The sequence below is a fragment of the Leuciscus leuciscus genome (assembly GCF_965113295.1).
Source record: "Leuciscus leuciscus genome assembly, chromosome: 20".
Classification (NCBI taxonomy): Eukaryota; Metazoa; Chordata; class Actinopteri; order Cypriniformes; family Leuciscidae; genus Leuciscus; species Leuciscus leuciscus.
In genome coordinates, this window is record NC_138744.1 from 27,677,351 (window position 1) to 27,684,645 (window position 7,295).

Genomic DNA, 7,295 nt, shown 5'->3' on the forward strand with positions numbered 1-7,295 from the left:
TAAAATGTGATGTCAGACCCACAAAGGGGTATATGACTGCAAGCTTTGGGGGTCACTTTTTAGAAAGTGTCAATAGTTACAGTCAAGCTGCACTTTTGAAAAGTAGTAAATTATACTACAAGATACTATTTAAAAAAAGAAAGATCTCCGTTGTTAATTTTTAAATTGATTATTTATAGCTACAGATTTTCTCATGAACAGTTTTCGCTGGATTTACAATCTGCTTTTAATCTTCTAATGTAAACGAATTTGGAGTTGCTAATTTGTATAAAACATGCCAAACCATCTCTTTTTAAGGGCTTTCGTCACTCTGAGCAAATGTGCTATGTCTTGTCTGAGAGCATGTATGTGTGATTTTGCATGTATGTGTCGGTTGGTTCTTAATTTGATAATAACATTTAGAATAAACTTAATTGCATATTTTATTGGTGAATCATCAACAAATGATGCGTTGAGCTTAGCCCCCGCCCTATATTTTCTTTTTCAAAAAACGTTACATACATCACAATAAAGAAGAAAACATCTGTTGCTACTGCTATTTAATTGTGACTAAGTAAATTATTAAAGTATATGTTCCTCATTGGAGTTTGTTTTATGTTTGGAAACTTTTACTTTAGTACATTTAAAAGCATTATATCCTACTTTTTACCCCACAACATTTCATAAAAAAATTAAATAATTATAATAAAAAAGATATCTTGTTATTTCACACTGAAGAAATTGAGACCTGATAACTATGTCCTATTTGTGAAAGAATCATTATTTTGAGACAGTTCCTTTCAATTGGTTCACAAATCACACTGAACTATGTATTATATTGAACTGATAAATGATCCAATTGCAGCTGCTCTTGAGTGAATGACTGACTGATTTAATTATCTTGTTTGAGCGAATCTCTCTGAATTAGTCATGTTCTATTCAAAATCAGCCAAGAACCAGGAGCGATTTGATTCTCAGCTTGAGTCTGTGAAAGGAATTAACTGATGGTGTGAAAAGTAAGTTGGTAATGTTGAATTTCAGGATCGTTTACTGTAAAAGAAAATCATATTCAGGTTTTAAATTACTGCTGTAAAATGCAAAGATCTGAAGCTCGTTGTATAAAATGCTTGTGTACTTCATCCAGCACTGATAAATTTACACTAAAACAAGTCGTGAGCTTATAATTATAAGGTTCTATCTCCACTTTTGGTCAAAATTTGGTTTTTGACATAATCTGATCCATCTGATTAAAAAAAGAATCTAATGAATTACAACAATACATTATTTATTAGAAGTGTGTTTAGAATGTTTTTAATGAAATAAATGAACACTGTTTTTAAAATGTTTCAGAGCACAGAGGGGGTGGGGGTGGAAAGGGATGAAAACATAACTTTCATGATGTTACACAATATTTTGTATGTTTTAATCTACTAAATGAACCGTTTTTAATGTATGTAAGATGCTTCCGAAATGTTTTTATAGTACAGAGGAGTGGGGTGTAGTATGTGAAGAACATTTTTTTTGTTTAGCTGTAATTTTTCCATGTCCATGTTCTTTGACAATAAAAATAAAAAAAATTCTTACAAACTTGATGCTATTATATTATTTACTACAAGCTGTGTGCTTGTATTATAAATATATAAATTGATCAAAATCAATGGTTATATACATTTATTCTTTGAAATGTGGGGTTTTATTTGTATAAGTGGAGATAGAACCTTATAATTCCAAACAGAATCAGAGCTCTCAGAATTATAAGGTTCTATCTCCATTTGGGCCATCTTAAAAAATCCCATTTCCAAATGTGCCAGGATTTTGATATTCTATCCTCAAAGTACCTGTAGGGTGATGGTCTTGTTGAGCTATAATAGTAGATTATACTACATAACAGTTTTGCCAGCTGGGATGTAAAAACTTTGATGCTCAATATCTCAGAACTACCCTAAACCTTATAATTCTAAGCTGACGAAGTATCAAAACCAGAAAACATAATGATTTACACAACAGCATAAAAAAACATAGATGTACAGCAACATTTAACTAAATATTTAACTACAAAAAAGAAGACTGGTGATGATTTACTGTATTTATTTGATCCTTGAATCGTTTATTTAGAAGAACCATCTAACATGAATCAGAACAAATATGATTATTGCCTTGGATCGCTCAGGCGAAAAGCTGTGAGTGTGATTCCCTGTGTGACGAAACAGCAACATTACATCTTGTTGTAAAAGTAGCTTGTTACTAGACAAACTATTGTGTTTCAAAAACAGTTCTAATGTCACATTACAGACATATAGTTAAGCTAGTAATGTTAATCTGCAGAATTAACTTCTGCACAACACTCTGCTATCTTTTATGATAAGCTATGGTGACCCTGATGTCCAGCCTCTGAGAAAAAGAACCGGTGGTCTCCATCTTTTCAGAAGTGTGAGCATAAACATTAGCAGCATCTCTGCTTGCTCAGTGGGGGCTTGGGGCAGACAGATGGAATCTATTAGAAAAAGAGCTGGTCTGTGGAGCTTGTGATGGCTTACACACACATACACACGCACACACACACAGAGAATACGCTCTATTTAGACTGTAACATTTGCCAAAGGGGATGTCACATGATGTAGTCAAATCAATGGAGCTTCCTCATTCGCCATCACAGGAGGAAATGTATATTCCCACATTCTCTTTCTTTCTCTTCTCCATCTGTCTCTCTTTCTCGCTGCTATTCATTTATTCACCCTCTGTGATTCTCTTATAGATCATATAGTGTAATAGATTATGTTTTCCATTCAAATTGTTCTTTGCAGAGGGAAAAATATTAAAGATGCTGGGACTAGTCACAATTTTTACTCCAGTGAATATTTTTCAAACCCTTCAAGTCTTGACTATAAAAAAAAGCTATTTCACTATTATTGTCCAGGAATATGATTCATCGAACACGTATTAATCAACAGCGCGACATGTTTTCAGAGTATAATGGACAAGTTTTCACAATGGAACTTGCCATTGAACAAAACACTAGAAGTTTTTTTTTTTTTTGCTAAATTAGAACAGTAAAACATTTAAGGCCCTGATATTCTCACGGCAAAGATATTTTTCATTCATCGCTTGGGGATTAAAAAGAAGTTAAAAATACCTGAGCTTCGGTATACTGTCAGCGAACTTGAAGCAGCGCTTGCAGTATATGAATATGTAAATATGTGCTATGCATTTTGCTCTCAATGACAAAATAAAGACAACAAAAAGTACTGGTGAGAAAGCATCTGACAGGTCACGTCACAATTATATTTAGCACTTTATACAACTTATTGCTTTAAAACGGAGCTTTACAGTATTAAACATACAGTGTCATGCTTTCAATTAGAATTACTACTTCAATTTCCACTATAAAACAGCTTTCCAGTGTGTTCGTGTTTTTAATCTTGCCTGACCTTGATGGACTGAAGAAATGAACTGGAGAAAATGTCCAATGTACATAATTGCTACGGACCAATGGTAGTTTACCAGCCAGGGGTGCGTTTCCCATACAACGACGTAACTCGCTGCTTAACTACCATATACAATGCATCGTTGAAGAAATCAACTAGCTGGTCATGACTGTTTCATCTCTTAATGAAATAAAAGACAACCAAATGACATATGCATGTATTCGAATTTGAAATGAAATGTATGAATCTTATTTTGCTCAAGGTAATGATTTATTAAGTACACATGTCATGCAAACAAAAAACTATGCTTCTAACCACAGCTCGAGTGAACTTTGTGATGCTGTTTGGCAATTTTCGTTGAAACACCGTCTTGTTGAACTATGCAGATAACGACGGAACTTGCGACCATAGTTGGCTAACGATACTTTTGGGAAACGCACCCCAGAGCGAACTTTTCTGAAAAGTTAGCTTTGGCAAGCTGTTTTGAAACAAACTCATGATTTTGTTCGAAATTACGTCTCACTGGTTCATTCTTCGATTTCATTTGAAGTATATTCACTTGAAGTGCCTTTATGAAACACAAAACAATTAAGGACAAACAACAATAGAAAAATTTACATACGAAAAAATAATTAAAAAAAATAATTAAAAAGGATAGTTTATCCCCAAAAAATAATTCTGTCATCATTTACTTACCTTCATGTCGTTCCAAATATGTAGGACTAGGATTGCTCGATTGTGGCAAACATCATAATCACAATTATTTTGCTCAGCATTGAAATCATGATTATTTAACACGATTATTGGTGGATGGTACGATCAAAGTCTTATTTCATGATGTGATTAATTTTAAATGTCAGTGAAATTTCACTATTATCAATACTTAAGCAAAAACTAATACTAGGTTAATTAATGCAAGTCCTCAAAACAGTTACAGAAGACAAGTAAACAGTCAGCAATACAATAAGAACAAATAAAATAAATTACAAACAAAATCGAGAAAAAATACAACAGATCAAAAATACAAATTAAATAAACAGTGCTTTAGGTTTTTCAGGAAGACGTACTAACAGTGGTATTCAGATAAGTAATAAAGTGATGTAATCAAATGTAAAACAACACTGCTGTATATATTAAATATAGACTAATCCTTATTAAAACTATTTTATTCAGTCAAGAGCAGTAAGGAATTTTATCTTTGCCTTTTGTTGTTTGATTAACAATAAGGACTGCAGCAGATTTATTAGGCTGCTGTCACTTTAAGAGCTAATGCACGTATCCAATATATTGTTACACCCACGCTCTTTCTCAGTGTTTACATTCACTTAAGACACAACCGACTGTGTTTATGAGGATACTTTCTAGTCTCGGAGCACGCGCACAGTCGCCTAGGGAACAGTATCTCTTTCGTGGCTTAATACACATTTAATAACAGTTTAATATTCAAGCAGAGCCCCAAGTTTAGCAACAGTAGACTGCATTTTACAACACTCACTTATATGGCTGAATTGGATGTCAAGTTTGGGCTTTTAGGGAGGAATGAATGTGCACCGCTGTGAAGGAAAGGAAGCTGCGCTGGACGGAATGTGGCAGCGGCACAATGATCCTTTTACCTCGATTATCTTGTTTTCATAATCGTTGGAAATCGAAATCGAAAAAACTATTACGATTAATCGCACAACCCTACAACAACAACATTTCTCAAAATATCTTATTTTATGTTCCACAGAAGAAAGGCATACAGTTGGATTGGCATGTGGGTTTGAACTTGACAGAAATGTTGGATGAACTATCCCTTTAAAATGGTTTTGAACTACACTAGGTGTAACATAACAACTGCTTGAAAAAACACACATTTGTGTAATTGGACTTTTGACTCCTCACCTCATAGTTACTGAGACAGAGTCACAATCAGCAATGGTCTCCCCTATATGCTCCATACATATCTAGCCTCTTGATTCCATCTGTCGCCGCTCCCTCTCTATCCCTCCCTCTGCTGTTAATTCTCTTCCGTCTTGCTGTCTAACCTCACCACTGTCTCATGATACATCAAAATCAATAGGGCCATCACAAAGAAACGCATATATGGCCAATTTCCTCCCACCATCCCCCACATGCTTTTATTCTCCTCCATCCTTGCATCAAACTCCAGTAGTGCTGGCTAATCATATCCCTTCTCTGGCATGGCGGAGAAGACAGGAGGCAGACAGACGTTCCTATAGGGTGTGCCCGCTGCCAAACCGCCTGAAACAGCCTTCCTTGTGTATTTCAGAAACACCTCTTTAAAAGACTGAGAATGAACTGAGGGTAGAAAGGCAATCTGATGGTGTGAATGAACACAATAGCCACCGGGTTCATGCACACATACGTACACCGATGCATGCAATGCTTCTTAATGCCACAAATGGTGCATTTAAAATCTTGACATAGGGAGTATTAACAAGGTTAATAATTGCTAAAACACACACAAATATGCAAACGCACACACTGTTAGTGTCAGTAGCGTGGGGTGGCAGTGAGGCGTGTAAATGCGTTCACTTCGTTGGGGGTAGGGAGTAGAACCATATTCAGTCTTTATTTTCACACACACGCACCACAGTCTTTTACAAACACTTTTAGAAACGCTTAAATCTTAAGCACTAAGACATGTAAATTCAAATGCGTGCTACTCAAACCATTTAGACACACACGCAAAGCTCGTAGGTACACATGCACATTTGAAACGACTAGAAAAAGGCATGAGAAGTCTCTGCATATAAACAGCTGACAAATTGTCCGTCGGTAATTCAATGTTAGGTATATCAAGATTTCACGTTGTCAAACAACATTATATATACAAATGCAATTAAACACATTGCACTTGCCCTCCCACACCCACCTGCCAATCAAATTGCCTGTCAACGTGAGCCTTGATGGATTTTGGCTGTTTTACTGCAGGGATTTATGTCAATCAAACATGATACAATACGCCCAACCGACTCGCATCAAATTATCTTTAGCCTGCTGCCCAAGGTGCTCAGATATGTCACAACACCCATGGTTTTATTTAATCCCAGGGATCACTTTCAATCTCTATAATCCTGACTGCATACATGTTGAAATTTGAGCCCTTTTTGCTTTGGCCTATCGAGTTCAGATTCGATAAGTTCTGGATATGGAGATATGGCGTGAGGAACTCTACCTTTTGTGCTGATCTCTCCGAACATATTTCTGTCATTGATTTTAGAGACTGCTGAAGACAGTGATGGGTGATGGGACGGCTAATGTAGCTACTCATGCATCTTCACACACCGATCCGAGCACACGCTCAATTCGTTTTCCGACATAAAACATAAATAGACAAGAAGACACCTTCGCGAATAGAAAAGTGCTTTTAAGAAGATATCTGGTTTTCTTTTTGCGCAAAAGCCATAGCAGAAAACCCCACCCAACAAACCCAGATGCAAGAACGCAGCCGCACACAGTCGAAGCCACACATTCTGCGTACTGTAACTGCACTTACATGTCATTTCCTCCAAATCATGACACAGGGTCATTGTTTTCCAGACACTAGTCAGTGAGTAAATGAAATGCTATAATGAAGCACGTAGTGAGAAACAGCCTACGTCATCATGGCGTCAACCCCTAGGCACATGATCCCTCAATTTAGTGCCATTAGCATTGATTTATTTTTTACCTGCTTGAGTGCTAATTTACCATATTAAATAAGCTGTTTTTGGATGAAAGACACTTGCTTTCTCGTGCGCACAGTGACTCTACTGTCATGTACACCAATTTTACCCCCACCGCAAGCTCGTACATGCTGCTTCATCAGCTCATGCACAGCACAGTGATGGTAGCGTGCTCATTCTAGCATGTCTCGATGACTTATCCTAATCCTTATGTTTAGGC